The sequence below is a fragment of the Andrena cerasifolii genome, chromosome 4 (assembly GCF_050908995.1).
Source record: "Andrena cerasifolii isolate SP2316 chromosome 4, iyAndCera1_principal, whole genome shotgun sequence".
NCBI lineage: Eukaryota > Metazoa > Arthropoda > Insecta > Hymenoptera > Andrenidae > Andrena > Andrena cerasifolii.
The window spans coordinates 16,997,907-17,015,010 of NC_135121.1; the positions used below are offsets into that span (position 1 = coordinate 16,997,907).

Consider the following 17,104-nt stretch of genomic DNA (forward strand, 5'->3'; position numbering starts at 1 on the left):
TAAAGGGACCTGCTTTAGGACGCTGAAGAAACGGCCTTTAAGGGTGTTTTACTCTATATTCAGATAAGACATTTTTTTTTAAATTTTTTCTTATTCAGAAAAAAGTCTAAAATTGACAAATTTATAGAAAAAGTTTTTACGATTTTAACGGAAAAGTTTCGATGTTTTTATGGAAAAATGGGTCAATTTACTTTAATTACGTTACACCGTTTTCTTGCGAATTTTTCCGTCAAAATCGTAACTTTTTCTTTGAGAAAATAATCAAGAAAAACTTTGGCTTTTTTATTTTAGGCAAAACTTCGATTCGCTAGAAACCTGCATTTTATAGGCGTTAAAGGATTCTGGTTTAGGACGCTGAAAAACGGCCAAAACTTTAAGGGTGTTTTACTCTACATTCAGATAATAAGAAATTTTTTTTTGAAACAATAAGAAAAAAGTCTAAAATGGACAAATTTATAGGACTTTACAGAAAAAGTTACGATTTTGACGGAAAAGTTTCGACGTTTTTATGCAAAAAATGGGTCAATATACTTTAATTACATTACACCATTTTCTTACAAATTTTTCCGTCAAAATCGTATCTTTTTCTTTAAGGAAACAATCAAGAGAAGCTTGGGCTTTTTTATTTTAGGCAAAACTTGGATTTGCTAGAATGTATGTATACAATCATTCAAAAAACTCCAGCGGCGCGGTACTACGAAGATATACAAAAAAAAAACAGTGTTAAATGAATTATTCTTGAACAAAAAAAAATTCTTGCTGAATCTTAATATATAAAGCAGAAAGAGTTTGTATGTGTTTGTCTGTCGCGTAAAAACTTTCGAACGTTAAACTCTGGGGTCACGAAATGTATTCTAGCTCAATACGCCTAACTAATCCAGATGAACGACTATTTTCACCACAAAAAAAAATTTAATTTCGGGCGAAACTGAATAATAAAGGTAGTACAGAATAATACCTACACCCTTAAAGTTTTGAAAAGTTTCGCTTTACATTTGTGGAGAAAATAATTCTCAAAAGTTTAGTGTTTCCGGCCGATTTTCATGTCGGGAACAATCTTGACTCGGTTACATTTTAAATCACGAAAGCTATGCGTCGATAAAGAAATTTTCGCTGCCCAAATTTATCTCACGCACAATCTACGCCTTTCGTTGCCTCGATGAAATTACGTAAACGTGGAATCTGTTCCACCTGTATATACATGAATTATGCAATATCGGTAAATCACGGTTATGGCGACTTATTTCGAATGAATGAAAAGCTCCCGTGCCGAGTGCTGAACTATAGGAGATTTTGCTGAGGAGCTGCAAAAAAAATTCATTCCAGGGAAAATTCAATTTGTGAAAGTGAAATTAGAGAGAGAAAGAGGGGTAGCGAAAAAGTGTGGCGTATAGAACAGAGAGAATGAAAGAGGGGGTCAGTGACACGTCGTCGAACAGAGGTTTATCAGTCGAGCGAGCGAGCCACGTGGTTAGTGTTCTCCGCCCTCTTTTACACCCTTCTATCCGCGCAACAGGGAACTGCTCTTATAAATTGCCTCTTGCGTTTCGTAACATTTTTTTCTCCAGCTTATACCCCGTTAAATATTTACCTACTTTTCCCGTTTCTTGTGCTATAATTGTTTCACCTCTACCCTTGCCGTCTATTTATTACACTGCATTTACTCTACCGACAACTGGTAACGAGTGATAGCCAATTGCGGGGTATGGTATTAACAAAGATATAAAAAAACTATTATCTTTCCCACGTAGAAAAAGCATGCGCTCTTTTCTGTTAGATTTAAGAACCCCAAGAATACTAGGGAGGGTACAAATTATGGTGCGAGTAGTTACAAGGGCTATTCTGCATAGAGAGGCTGGCGTCCTTTAGGCCCGAAGAAATCCGAAAGCTTGTCTTTTGGAAGCGCGCCCTAACGCTCGTGAAAACCGATCCCTTTGCTGGCGTAATTGAGCGAGGCCTACGGCGGAAGATAACGCTCGCACGCATCCCCATTGACGATCTCGCGTGGGTCGCTACTCGCGACGCTCCAACGGTTTTTATCGACCAAATAACGCCTCCAAAGGCACGACGCGACTACCTGTTACTCGGCGAAAGAAGGGACGGAAGGAGCGAAAGATCGAGGGTGGATGAGAATCTCTGCGGAGGCACAAAGAGAGCATCGAGACTTCGAATGCACGTGCGTGCAACTAACGCCGACCGGAAGTCGATAAAAAGGCTGCTTCACCCTCGTCACTCGGCAGCAGCTCCTCCTCATGGGAACCAGCCTCTTTCTTCTCTCTTCGTTCCGCGCAGCTTCTCGCTCCTCTCGTTTCTTGTCTCGTCTCCCCTCCGCGCCCCGCCGCCGGCCGCGGCCGAACCTAACCCCTCGTCGCTTCGTCCACCCTCTCCCCAGGAGAAAAGGTTTCCTTCAAGCGGCCCACTAAACTTGAAAACCATCCTCTGAAGATGCACTTTGCTCCCCGAAGGTGTTCCTTTTCTCTAAAGATATTTCCCGCTCGACGGAGAACAGCTCCCCCTTCCCTGCCGCCAGTTCATTCCGCCTCTCTTCGTTAACCGTTCGCTCGGTCGCCTAGTTGAGGTTATGCCACATTGTTCGCGCCGGTCGATATGATCGACGGTCGGTAACGCACGGTTGCAGGGAACAGGAACAAACGTGTCTGGACATTCACGGATCTCGTAACGGAAATAATCGCTGTTTAATCGAAGGACGGCTGTTTTGACTTCGCAAGTGTACGGTCGCGCCGGGACAGCGGAGAGTTTGGCAGATTATCGACCGGCTGGCTAGTCTGTGTTTATAAATACGGGATGGAGGAAGTACCGCAATAATACCAGCGGCTAGAGTCGATCGTTATTACCGCAATATCGAGCCGCCGAAACCGTCGGCGAGACACCGGGAAGGAGCTTTATTTGCCTGTCGCTATAATAATTCTCGGGCTCGTAGACCAAATGCCACCGCGAACGAGTGCTAATTCTGGAAGCGGCACATTTAATGGAGATCTCTAGAAAAATAGGGCCCTCGAAAATACGCTCGCTGCATTGATTCGAGAATAAACGGAGTTAACGGCAAACTGCATTAACGTGCTGCTGGATCGCACGACAGACGGTGCCATTTTTGGACTTTAAAGCACACAGTTAGTACAGATTTGTGGATGCATATAAATAAAGTAAAACTAGAGACAACTGTGTATCGCATTGTTTCTACCGTTTCAGTCTAATTTTCAGTACGTCTGACATCGTAATTCAGAGCATATCAGTTTGTCGTTAACACTTCCTCAGCTTTTATATTCCATCTTATAATACGCCATCTTATAATCTTACGGGTGGCACAAAAAAATTCGGTTCAAACGTCGGGAACAAAAAAAGATCTATACAAGTCTCACTTTGTTAAAAAAAAACTATCTTGATTTTACTTCGTTACTGACTGACCTTCAAATTTTTTTTCGGGCCATGGTATTAAATTTGCAAATAGTATTAAACTTGAATACAATTCGTAAGGTGGACAAACAATTTTATCAAACCTATTTCCATTTCAGTCTGCGCACCGAAAGTGATTACTGAAGCAGCGCAATTGTCCAGCATTAATTACGCGAAACATCGATCGAATACTGAAGTAGGTGAGTATTTCGGTGTTCGAACGTTTAAATTCATTGGCTCGACCAATAGGTTTATAGATAATTAAATAGTCCTACTGTGCATTCAACCCGCCAGCGAGAAGGAATTAAGAGGTCTCCACTGAAACATTCACGTTGCGGGGAAGGAGGACTAAAGAGAAGGGACGAAGAGGAGGAGACGGAGACGAAGAGAAGTGGATAGTAGAGAAGGGCATCGTCTCCTGCCCTGAATCCGATTCATAATAATAGTTATTCCGCTGCCGTGGAATGCCGAACTGCTTACGCACTGCTCTTTCTCTCTTAAACCGGCTTCAACGCTTCCACCAAACGCGTGCTTTCATCCAAACATCGATTTTCAACTCTACGGTGGAATATAAAGGATCTTTTTCCAATGTTGAGGAATACATTTAACGACAGAAATTGTCTTGAGAACAATGAGTCTGTAACTCTTTGACTGTCACGGCCGCGTCATTGTGGCGTTTTCACGTCGAGGCAGCAGGCTGCTGCCTACTGCGATTTAATCTAGGGTCATTTGAAAGGACGGTCAACTTCTACGAAGCTTGCTATACGTGAATCTGCTGCGTCTATAAAAACAAAATACTCCCATTGCTCGTAAGTGTACGGAAGTACAAAAAAAGTGACCAGACGATGCCTCCTCTTCCTCCGCTATTAACAAACATTTAAAAAAAAGCCCGTCAGTCTCGAGGCGGTGTTTAAATTCCGTCACGGCAGTCGAACACTTATCCGAATTCAGTCCTACGCACTTCTCACGACGAAAATTATACACGACTTCTCGCTTCGCGAAAATACGTTGGAAGCCACGGCCTCCGCATTATGTCCCCATGGAAACGCCTCCGACTGACACGGAAGTTCCGTTCTCTTCGAAAGAGCTTCCTGGTGGGCTTTCAGCGAGCCGGGGGCAGAAATTATAGCGCTTCGAGAGGAGTTTCCAGCATCAAGGATCGAAGGGAAGAAGAAGGAAGGGCCGACGGAGGCGAAGGTATTTTAAACGCGACTTCCTCCTCGAGTTTTCCTCGAAAGAGGGGAACCGGATGCCATCTATCGCGACCGTCTGCTTCCTTTTGCTCCCTCTTGGAACGAACCGAGCGGACGAGAGAGAAAGAGCGCCCGACGCGCAGGGACAAGTACGATCTTGCCGAGAGAGAGAGAGAGAGAGAGGGGGGGAGAGAGAGAGAGGAGGAAGAGCGGGAGAGGAGAGAGGCGATGGGGGGAGAGAAGAAGATCAAATTGAGTGCTCCTTATCCTCTTCGAAGGAGGAGAAAAAGACCGAGACGGACGTAGCGAAAAAGAGAAGTCCAAGGTCCGGCGCTTCCGGTCCGGATGCAGACCGGTTCTCTTCTTCGCCGAGAGAGGGAGAGACGGGCGCAGGGGAAGAGAGAAAGACGCTCTGTGAAACGCTGCCGGTTGAGGAATTCACGTATCTTCTTTTTGTCGTTCCCCGGTAAATTCATCTTCAGCACAGATGCAGTTATATTTTGTAACGTTGCGATGTAGAATAAATGAAGCGCGATTTAGTTTCAGAAGAGTTTAATGAAGTAAGAAAAATGATGGGAGAAATCCCAGGGAACAATCGCAACGACTCGAGACGGGAATAATGAGAGGAGCTGCTGGAAATTCGCCGGTGGTTCCAAGTCGACACCTCGTCTGCGATCTTAACGATCGATCGAGCCCTCCCTCGAGGCACTGGAGAATTTTCCATCCCCCTCGCCAACCCGCCAACGTAGTGCTTCCTCCCTCACTTCCGGGTTCCCGGCTCTTCCGGCCGGAATTATGTTTCGAAAGGCTTTCTTCTCTCGCCCTCCCACCGCCACCCACCCCTCGCCGCCCACTTCCTCTTCCTCCTACGCCCCGTTTCTCCCCTTCGGCCTCTTATCAGCCCCCTCGACTGCGATAGAAAATGGACGCAAAAACCTTCCCGCCGAACCTTTTCTATCTGCCAGCTTTTTCGTTTCGACACGCCATCGCTCGCTTGGAAATCAACGCGACTATAATACTCGAAAATTAAGCCACTGCTGAGTTGCTTTCTCAACGGTATCACAACGATGTGCTGCTTTTGCATTTCTTGCTTTGTATATGCAAATGTTTATTAATGCACCACAGTAATTTCTGTTGTATCGAGTTGTTTCTCGGGGTATGTGAAAACACAAAGGTTCCCGCTGGTGGGAGTATTTTAGTTTGAAAATAAACGTCAAAGGGAGGGAGACGTAATTTTCATGTTACGTTTTTAGCAAACAGATCATCCTAGAGTAGTAAAGTTTTGTGTAGGCTTGTGATAAATTAGAGAATCAGTGTTTAATGTTTTGGGGAATACTTTTAGCATAGAAATTGTATATCAGTTCAGTCAAAAACTGTTTGGTAATAATATACTGCAGTTAAGAGAAAGTTGAAGCTGATTTTTATATATTTTAGACCACGGAAGTTTATGCAAGTATGATATTTATTACGATATTTACGACCTCCCTATTGTAACAAAATCGAATACACTATATCATGGCCGCAACTATACTCAAGCTAAGTTCTGTATATGCTAGAAATAAACATAACATTTTTTTAAATAAAAAATATATTTTGAAAAATGACGAAACGTATTTCTATCAACGTTTCACTTGTTGAGTCCTTTTCTATAAAAATGTATATTTGCATAAACATCCGCAGTCTACTGATTTTATACATAGTTAAATAATTTACATGTATTCTTGAATCTTTTACGTGAATTTAATATAAACCGCCTAGTTTCCTTGTTTTATGATTGCGATTCCATATTCGGAGTACATAGTCGCAAAACAGAAAAACTTACAATGTCCTACTTTATATATTTGTATAATAAATCTATTACACTACTTCGCTTAGGAATCGTTTAAAAAAATTCGCGCGATATGCCTCGTCCTTAAAACTCGTACAAATTCCAGTTATCATGATTTGATGATATACCTAATGCATTAAATAACAGCACTTTTACATTTTGGTGTTACCACAAATGAAAAAAAAAAACGAATATACACTGAAAAGCGAAGAATAAGCTTAAGTACTAAGGTACGTCAGTACGGTAATAAATAAACTTATACCTCGTTTTTAATATTATTTATATGACATACTATTTTTATTATTCATAATATTTAACCCTCGGTTGTAAAAATGGGTCAAATTGACCCTGCAATTTTTTAAGCAAAAAAACTTTTTTTCGCAAATCTTATTGCTTCAATTTTTTTTTAATCATGATGACACTTTAACTGTCAACTTTCGACGATGCGCATATATTCTACAATGTTCAAACTTTACCTCAGAATTTTTGAGACTTAATTCAACAAATATTTTTTAAATAACAACTGATTGAATATTGTCAGGCTCAAATTGACCCAGCGTGACAACGACGTTCGAAAAAGTAGGTGGCGCCAACCGAGGGTTAATCTCACTATTTGCCTTTCAATCCATATTTTCTTCATTGCCCTATGAAATAAATCTTGTTGAGGAGAACTTTCACTTTGGGTCGAAGTGCAAAGTTGTTCGAACTCATTTAAAGCTACATTTAAAAACCAGCCTTAATCGTGTTTTGCGTCACGCGTTGCGCACGTAGGATCGCGGCTTAACGTTTCCCGCATTACGTTGCTGCTGCTTGACAAAGAAAGCATGCAACCTTAGGTCTGAATCGCTTCCTCTGTCTCTCGGCCACGCGTAGACACATTTTACTGCCCAACTTATCAATAAGCTGAACCACACATACAAAACTGACGTCTGTTTCCTATTTCTCTTAAGGCGAAAACAGATTCCAATTCTATTAAAGAAAAGATCGAGTGTTCATAAAACCCCAAAAACCACGACTTGCAAGGAGCTGATTATTTATCACATCGCTATTGAATCTCGAATATCATTTCGCTGACATCGCTAAAGAACCCCAGCCCTAAGCCACTCACACACACCACGCGCGACGTACAACACAGTTAAGCCGCCTCTGGTGCGCGGAACTTTGGAAATAGCCCCAAGTATATTTCAGCGCTACGCTTCGACACACGTGAGAACGCGACTTAAGCTCGCGCGGGGAATCCTAGCGAGGAAATATCGTGTCAATGTAAGTTCCATTTCAGACTACTTTTTTACACAAGCTTTGGTCCCGTTATACTCCAAACTGCTTACTTCTTTATAAGAAAGCAATACGTGAGTAATAATTTAGTTGGCAGAATTGCATGAAACGGACCCTGCATCGGACAGGCAGGCGGGTTTCAACTTCAGCGCAGTGGGGCTTGGCAGAATGGCTTCGAAGGCTCCAACCAGATTCCGCGGGCGAATAACTCGGCGGCTGGATACGAATTAGCGACAAATCAGCGCCCGTGAACGGAGATGAAAAATTCAGGTTTTCCTCGAGGGGAAAAAAAGGAAAGCGAGGTGTGTGTGTGTGTGTGCGTGAGAGAGAGAGAGAAGCGGTAACGCGGCCCCACGCGGTTAAGAAGGAAGGAATTATGCATGATTTTGTTCGAGCTCACGTGTTATGTAAATGATAACGTGCAACTTCCTGAATAACGATCAAGGATCGTAAGCAACAGCCGCCCCGCTTAGCCGTCGCGTCGCAGCCCGTGTGCAGCTACGTGGTGTGCGCGTGTGCGCCCGCGTACGCGGCCAGCGTGCAAGTGGGTAGCAGGAGAGAAAAAGGGGAGAAGCGGACGGGGAGGCGGGAGGAGTGTATAAATCCTTCACACACAGTTGAATACCGAGGGCTGCAGGGGACAAAGGGTTAAGTCAATTTTTCTCGTTCGATTGATATTTCGCCCCCGACTGGGGGGCGGAAAGTTCATCGAACATATTGCCGGAGCGATTGGCTGCATATCAACCGAGGCGTCCCAAACTTTGTAGACCTCAGAACGAGGAACAACTTTTGCTCGGAGCCCTGATGTGTAAACTAAATAAGTCTACAAAGGAACGTCACTTTTGAGTCGACCTGTAGCTTGGCATTAGTCTTTCTTAGTTATGAATATCGTTTGTGAATCACCCTGCTTTAGAATGTAGACGGAGAGAATTGTAAACTCCGTAGAAAAATTCTAACTTAGCGGAACTTGTTCCCTGTAGGAATGTTGGGGTACATCATGCGCCCTGCAAACTTTTTCACACATCTTTAGTCACTTCATGAAGTAATTACGTTTCTTTGAGCTGAATCTTGAGAGGAATATAGATTATGTTGTAATAATATTTTATATTGTATTAATTACCCCTAAATCAAATTACTAAATTTGACCACCCCCACTTTATCACACATCTTTAGTCACCTCATAAAGTAATTACGTTTCTTTGAGCTGAATCTTGAGAGGAATATAGATTATGTTGTAATAATATTTTATACTGTATTAATTACCCCTAAATCAAATTACTAAATTTGACCACCCCCACTTTATCACACATCTTTAGTCACCTCATAAAGTAATTACGTTTCTTTGAGCTGAATCTTGAGAGGAATATAGATTATGTTGTAATAATATTTTATACTGTATTAATTACCCCTAAATCAAATTACTAAATTTGACCACCCCCACTTTATCACACATCTTTAGTCACCTCATAAAGTAATTACGTTTCTTTGAGCTGAATCTTGAGAGGAATATAGATTATGTTGTAATAATATTTTATACTGTATTAATTACCCCTAAATCAAATTACTAAATTTGACCACCCCCACTTTAGGGGATAAACTAAATTCACGAAAGTCTAGGAATCCGCTCACCCTCCAGAAATTGGATTCCAGATTTTCAAAATTTTAAATACATTATTTCTTTGTTAGCTAATCGCTAAATGAGATTATATTCAACAATATTTTATTCACGAACTTCGAAAACCCTTGCACGTTTCTTCCCTCAATTTCTTAGTTAATAAATATGTGCTTCTGCCAAAGAATTCTAATTCTACTAATGGATCAGTGCACTTAACATTCTGAATGCCTATTTCTGTCTTAAATTTATTATTAATTATCTACGAGAAATATTCAGTCAGCAGAAAGTTCTAACGATCCTGGTCCCACGACTGTATTTATTACAGCTTGTCAATTGTGAGTTTGATACATTAAACTGAATTAATTTAATCATCAAATTACTAAAACTTTTATACACGGTTTTATGAGATTTCAAATGTCTCCCAAAAATCTTCCAAGTAAAAACCTTTTAATAGAACACGAGGCAGACTGTTGTGGTGACACCATGTACTATGAAAGTTAAAAGAAGACGACAATACGAAAAGGAATGAGGCAGGCGAGGGCAAGGGGGGTTTGTTTACGTTGCGCTAAAATTTCGATGGCGCGCTCTGGGCTGGTAAACCGCGTGTAAGTCGTCAGCTCGGCAGGAATTTCTCGGCAGTGTCGAATGATCCTTCGGTATCCTTAACTAGCTTGCCTTCGGTTAAACAAAGCGCGCCGATGCGCAAGTAACGAGGAAAATCAGGCGGTCGTTCGAGCTTATTTACGAATGCCGCGAGTTCGTCTTATCGGTGTTTCCGTAAAACGAGGAAAGCGTTCGAAATAGTGTCAAACGCGTAAACAATATAAATCAGTGCGCGACAACAACTGAAATTAGCAGGGTCTATTTTATTTCTCAGGCGAAAATAATTCGAAAAAATCGTTAATTCGCGCGGGGCCCGATTTCGTTTTCATTTCATAATCTATCGATAAATTCACTAGCTAAGTTTCGAAGGATGCGTTGATGCACTGGCATCGCAGGAAATACAAGGGACATCCCCCGATCGTGGGCTCGTAAGTGGATAACAATTGCCATCTGAGTGGCGCGAAATTCAAACTCGTGGCGCGGAGATAATTGGCGATCGCGGTCGTGATCGGCGTAATTAAGAATCGCCGGTAATTTGTTGGACGAAAGTTGACAGGTTGTCGGGCACTGAGCACCGAGAGGCCCACGTGGTTTGAATAAATAAGCTTGCCACAGCGCGAACAAAGGACAGCTCGGCAGTTCCGACTTAAGCTTAGTTCGATGAAATTAGGCAAGCCCACCGATGATAACATACATCGCACAAACGGTGCATTATTTTTTCCAACTAGCATCCAGCAAAATCGTTTTTACTAGGAAATAATTAACCCCAGTAATTGCAAATATTAAATAAAATATTCCAGATTCATCGGTGCGTGTCGTATAAAAGTAAATGTTGACAAAAGAATATTAGAATAATCGCCAGCCTCCTTTCTACCGACGCGATCGTTTGGGGGCGAGTATTTTAAAGTTTAAAGCAGCCAATGTTCGCGGCAGTAATGCGGGCAGCGAAGATAAGCAGAGGAATGAAGGAAGTGAAGAGAGCAAGATTGTTACCTCGATCGCGGCCTGGCCGATAAACCGTCTGACGCGGCGTAATATCAGTGGTGGAGATCGGCTAGCGAGTAGACGCGAGCCTCTTCGGCGGTCATCGGGCAGAAATCCGCGCCCTAATACGTCGCGGCCACTCCAGCCTGGCATCCACAGGTATCTTCGAGGCACCGACCACGCGCACGTGTATCTCGCCTCTTCCTGCTCTCTTCTTTCTCTCTCTTCTTCCCTGGGGCACCTCCTTACATCTATCTACTCAATACATCCCCGTCCACTCGGCGGGACATGCGTGTACATATCCTCTAACGACGATGCAGTAGATCCCGCGTTATCTTCGCGCACAAGCCAGTTAGATTCGCGTCGAGAAGCGGCCGGAGGTTCGGGATATATCGCTGCGCGAATATCAGCTTTCGGTATCCATACGAGGAAAGTTCAGAGGCTTCGAAATATCCATGTGTGCACGCGTATTTATCACAGAGCCTATATCTCAACGCGGCGACGGCTAAGTGTATCACAGTCGGCACCACTCGAATTACCCTCCCTCTCTGTCTCTCTCCTTCTCTCTCTCTCTCTCTCTCCCCCTCTCTCTCTTTCCCTCTCTCTCTTTCCCTCTCTCTCTCTCTCTTTGTCTCTCTCCGAGTCTTATCGAGACGAGGTTAACAGAGGTCCGCGGGGGGACAAGTAGACGGATTCGAGGAGGACGCGGAACACGAAACGGATATCTCTCCTTTCACCTCGGACGCGACTCGACTTGTCTCCCCCCGATTCTTTTGTAGGCGACGAGAGCACACCGGCAAAACGAGCCCGTTCCACCTCGAAGTTGGCGAGCGACTGAGCCGCGAGTCGCGATCTCCGCTGGAAGCTTGCCGCCACGGCCCCACTACTCCCTCGCTCTCTGGCACGCCGCGGGAGACTGGCGGCGGCGCGCATGCGCGGCCTGCCGCGCCGCGTTACGCGTTCGACGAACGGAGACAAATGGACCGCCGTGCGGGCCGGCGCGCGGGTGGGACGAGGACGGACGGCCCAGAGCCGGTTATACGGCGCGAACGGAAATAATCGAAGCGTTGTAATCGAGTGGGAAATACCACGGGGAGGGTGGTGGGGGGGCCTCACCGACTTCCTCGTAGCTTCCTCGTAATCGCGATCCTGACTGTCGACGCGGGCCCGCTTCTTCTCCGCGGAATCGAATATCTCCCCGCGAGGCCGCGGCGTTTTTCCAGCCGACGGAGCGACGGGTTCTTTGACTTCGCCTCTGCGGCCCGGCCGGGCCGAATGGCCCCTGGGTTTCGATTCAATTCCACCTTCGGACTTTTACTCGCGTTTAACTTGAAACTCAATTGGACAACGCATCTCGCTTCGGACACGTACTCCGGAGCTTTGCTCGTTGGAATTAGAGGTGGTAAATTTGCGGAATGCTGGGAGACTTTGGTAATTCAAAAAACGGGGCCTGTTAATTCGTTCAGATTGAACGAAAAGCATTGTCTGCATTCCTGTTCGGGGTTCCTGAATTACGCGAGATGTCGGTGCTTCCTGAAACGAGGGAGGCCTCGATTTTTATGCACCCGCGCGAATACAGATTTATGCGCACTGTCGCCGATAGGAATATTTAAAGCGCCAGCGCGCAACGGCGCGCCCCGAGCCTCGGCGAAAGAACAAAACCGCGGTGCGCGAGAAGGCGTCAACGGGTTATCGAACTGGTAACGAGGGTAATTTCGGGGAAAACGGTCTCTCGGCTTGCTTTCGAGAAGGATTTTGACCTTCGCCGTCGCGGAGGCAACGGTCGGGGCCGCTGAGGGAGTAAGATCATCGGGGCTGACGGGAAGTAATCAAGTCAAATAATTCCGATAAGCTGATAAGAGATAACGAGCCGATACGGCGACGACCTCCAAAAAAAAGCAGTCCCTCTCACTCTTTCGTTTGTTGCCGAAATTATTATTCAACGCTCCTCTCGACTGGGAGCTCGAGAGCAGGCGACAGGCGTTCGTTGTTTGCTCGGTTAATTTCGTCTATTTTTACTTCCTCCTCGAGCCGCTCCGCAAATTAGTATCGCTAATTTCTCCAATTAACGCAGGCCAAGTGAGCTAATTATTGGCGGATCTTTCGAATAGGACGGCACACCTTGCCCCCGGTCGCTTATGATCGCTTTATCGGCTTGCATTTGCATAAAGATGTATATTTATGCGACCGGCAAGCGTGTTCGATGGAACGCCGGACGTTTCCTAGTATGTCACAATTTCTTCGGTGATAAAAATCACGAGGCGGCCGGTCTGGCGGGCGTTAATCGTCGTTACTTAACAAACAGGTGCATAGACACGGGGCTCCCCCTCCTCTTCACGGTTTTCTTCCGCAAGAATCGGCAGGCGAGTTTGAAGAAGGACCCCTCCGAGAACCAATGCAGGTAGCCCACGTTTCTGGACGCCCACAAACCTGTTTTACCTGTTATATCCTGGCTGGCTTATGAGTACCACCGATTCTTATGCCTGATCTTCTCCTCCCTCCCCCCCCCCCCACCGGCTTCTTCTTTCCTTTCGAAAGAATCCGTCCTAAAAAAAAGGAGGAGGAAAGAGAAGGAAAAGTGGAAACGTGGAAGGTCTCGTCAATCAAATCAGTTGATTCACCGCCAACCCAAGGATATTGTTTAAGGAATTCCATGCAGGGTGGTTTTTTATTTATTGTGAGAAAAAAAAATATCACAAGTCTTGTTAGTTTTTCTTTGTTATTCCAAGCGGCCACTAAATGTTAAAATTCAAGTTTCGAAAAACTTTTGCTCTGGTAAAAGTAGACCGGCTCGCGAGGGGAGGATTTTAATAAAAGTTTGACGGCCGGTTTGATTGTGTCAATCGTTGAAAGGGAATTTCGGAGTTTTTGACGCGAGTTCGGGCGACAGGCTCACGGTTGCGACACCGGAGCTTTTCACTTGGAAAAATATTGTGCCGGTGGTTCCTTTCGTACGAAGTCCTTTGGAATTCGAGTCCGAGATTTAATAGGGCCCCGAGGAGGGTAGAAAGGAGCCGGTAACTTCTCAGGAGGATCCTTTCTTCGATCGATCAGACGTAAGCGTAAGCAGGGAGGATTCCGAGGAGTCCATTGTGGATCATCGTTCTTTCAGGGAGGGAGAAAAAAGGAAGATCCCGACCTCGAGTCCTGGCGCATACCTGTGCCATGATTAATGTTACGCCTCCTCCGGGAACCTTTTCGGTGCTTGACAACCTCCGGAAAATTCGGCTGGACCAATAACGGTGGCCCTCGCCTCTCAGCCACATTAGAGATGAAAAATCATCCGGGATTTAAAATGACCTGCTATCAGAATGAAAGTATTCAATGAGACGTTGCTTCGGTAATACTGACGAACGGAGTGCGCGGAGTTCGGCTTCGAATTCTGCGTATAAATCATGTGTCTATTAAGGGGTCTCCCTAGTTCGACACCCTGAAAATAAGGCAAATTTTAGGGATTTTTTTTAAAAGAAAGGTATTGAATATTATAATTCCAAACCTTGCATGTTTATTCATTGACGTTCGAAGAATATGCTCAATTTTTTGTGTACAGTAATAATAATTTTGCTCAAAGTTACAGTGGTAAGACCTTATTTAAAATATTCGAGTTTTGTAATACAGAAAACTAAGATTCTTTTCTCGAAAATTGAATATTTTCATTCGGAATGCTGTCACTCTTGTGCTTTTCAATATTTTGTATTCGATCTAGTTCGTACGATAACCACACTCACATAGATTAAGAAAAATTTTAAAAAAGAATCATGTTCGCCAGCGACAAACTTTTATTTGCAAACATCTCTTACTACCACCACTGTATCTTTGAAGAAAATTATTATTATTGCATAAGAAGCACTGAGCACTTTCGTCGAATGTTGATTAATAATCGTGCGAAGTTTGGAATTGTAACAGTCAATACTTTTCTTTTAAAAAATTCCCACAACTCTGCCTTATTTTCACAGCGTCGAACTACGTAGACAGCTTTACTCAAAGTTTCGCGAAAGAAGTGAGTTACAATTACAATGTTTCGTGTTCACTATAGCCTTGGCAGACCCACACATAAGAACGAATCAGATAGTAATTATGTTGCAGTGACCGAGTTTGACGTAACTGGCAGTGAATTGTCCTTTCTAGATGTGTTTTATACACGTTTTTTCTGATTAGTCATTTCAGATCACTTCGTTCTGACGTACACATTCATGTAGAAGTCCTGGAAAAAGCCAATCTATTAATTCGATTTTAAGTACCGTAAACTAGGGGAACGTTGGCAGTTACTTAACATCTATTAAAGAAGGAAAAGAACAATTTTTTTTTGCATTTTCACACTTGCAGTACAATCACAAATGATGCCATGTTATAACGGGATACCTCAAGCAAAATTTAAAAATGTTACGTAAAAAAAAAAAAAATAATAAAAAGAGTAAAAAAATATATATATAAAAGTTTAACATTGGCTAATTAACAACCGCTAATTAGCATGCATTAAAGAAAGAAAAATATACAAATTTGATGCATTTTGACACTTGTAGTACAATGATAAAAGATGCAATGTTAGAATACCTAAAGAAAATGTAAAAATGTTAAAAAAAAATTTAAAAATGTTAAAAAAAATTTAAAAATGTTAAAAAAAATTTAAAAATGTTAAAAAAAACTTTAAAATGTTAAAAAAAATTTAAAAATGTTAAAAAAAATTTAAAAATGTTAAAAAAAAATTAAAAATGTTAAAAAAAAATTTTAAAATGTTAAAAAAAAATTTTTAAATGTTAAAATAATTTATATTATATAGCAAAATGTTCCAAAAACATGCCAATGTCCCCTCCCCCCGGTTACGGTAGCTTTTTAGAAATTTTAAGAATTGCATCCTATGCATTTGCTACATGCAGAATTTTAGTCAAATCGCTGATCCGAGCTTCACACACTTCCCCTCGTGGGTAACAGAAAATGTGCCATTCGTACACGTTCAAATGCTATCCGCGATTTTATGCACTATGCGAAGTTGGAAATTTGCGAAGAGAAGGGAAAAATGAAGGAGGGGCGGGACACGGTTGCCACTGCGAAGGCAAGTGCAAGAGGGGCGGTTTTTTTTCAGATCTTTTTAAAGTGCCCTTAATTATAAGCGTTGTTCGGTGTGGTTGGAACCAGAGCGATCAGAATCTTTGGTCTCGAAAAGAAGAGGAATCTGTTTTGTCGCGGTTACGTCAACGCATCGGCCGAAGGAAGAAAGAAAGGGAGATCCTGCAGCCTCGAAGAATGCCGTGTAATGATGCTGCACATCCGGGAGGACGGCTGAAATGACGTCGATCCCCTCCTCCAACCCGATGGTCCCTTCTTCTTTTCCCACCTCTCCTTTTCTATCGTTCGTCGTCTCCATTCTCCTCCCTTCTAACCCCGCAGCAGCTCGTCCACGTTGCTCGTTTCGGTCCTTCGATCATTTTCGCGTTCCAACCTTCCATTCTCCTTTCTATTAATTAACCAACCTTTCCTCGGAACACTTGTCCCCACCTCTCGTTCTTCCGAGGACATTTCCACCTTCACCCTTCGAGCTTTTCGGCCTCATCTCTCGGGCCTCCGGTTCTTCCCTCCATTCCTCTTGCGCCGTTGTGCCTGCGACTTTGTGGAGCGCTCTTCTGCATCGGGATTAGATGCAGGTGAGAGACGCAGTGGCGAAATCGGTTGGGAGAGGGAGGTGGTGGAAGAGTGGCCGGAGGAGGATCTAGAACGGGCGAAGAAAGGGGGAAAGAAGGAAGAAGCTAGCGAAATATCATAAAGAATTATAGCAAATACTTTATTAGTAACTGTGATACATACGTGTCTGAACTACAAAAAGTTTTCATCGAGATGAAAATTTATTTACTTAAATAGACATTTGTGTTTGTTATTCATTGAATAACAGAGAAAAATAGGGGAAGAAGGCAATACAAATGATAATTTCTGTATTTCCATTGCGAATACACTGTATGATCTTTCTTCCGACGTGTTAATTTTATGCAAACTAGGTGCACCGCTGTACAAGATGTAAATATTAGATAATTTCTTACTATGTGACGTAATTATATATTTTATACTATGTCATTGTGTAAGTTGTGTATTTTTTTATTCCAGATATTTACACTGTTGCGTTTGGGCGTATTAAAAAATATTTGTCCATTACTGAACAAAATATTGAAATATAAATCAACATAACATGAACCAAGTGAA

The 17,104-nt window shown here is 43.2% G+C and overlaps 1 protein-coding gene across 1 annotated transcript in view; it reads right to left on the reverse strand.

Moving 5' to 3' along the window:
* The window catches only part of Aop (ETS variant transcription factor anterior open), a 35,577-nt gene extending 23,824 nt beyond the window's left edge, over positions 1-11,753 (reverse strand). The window contains exon 1 of the mRNA XM_076811193.1: positions 10,922-11,753. The gene's annotated coding sequence lies outside the window, so the exon portion shown is untranslated. The remainder of the gene's footprint in view (positions 1-10,921) is intronic.
* Positions 11,754-17,104: the final 5,351 nt, after the last annotated feature.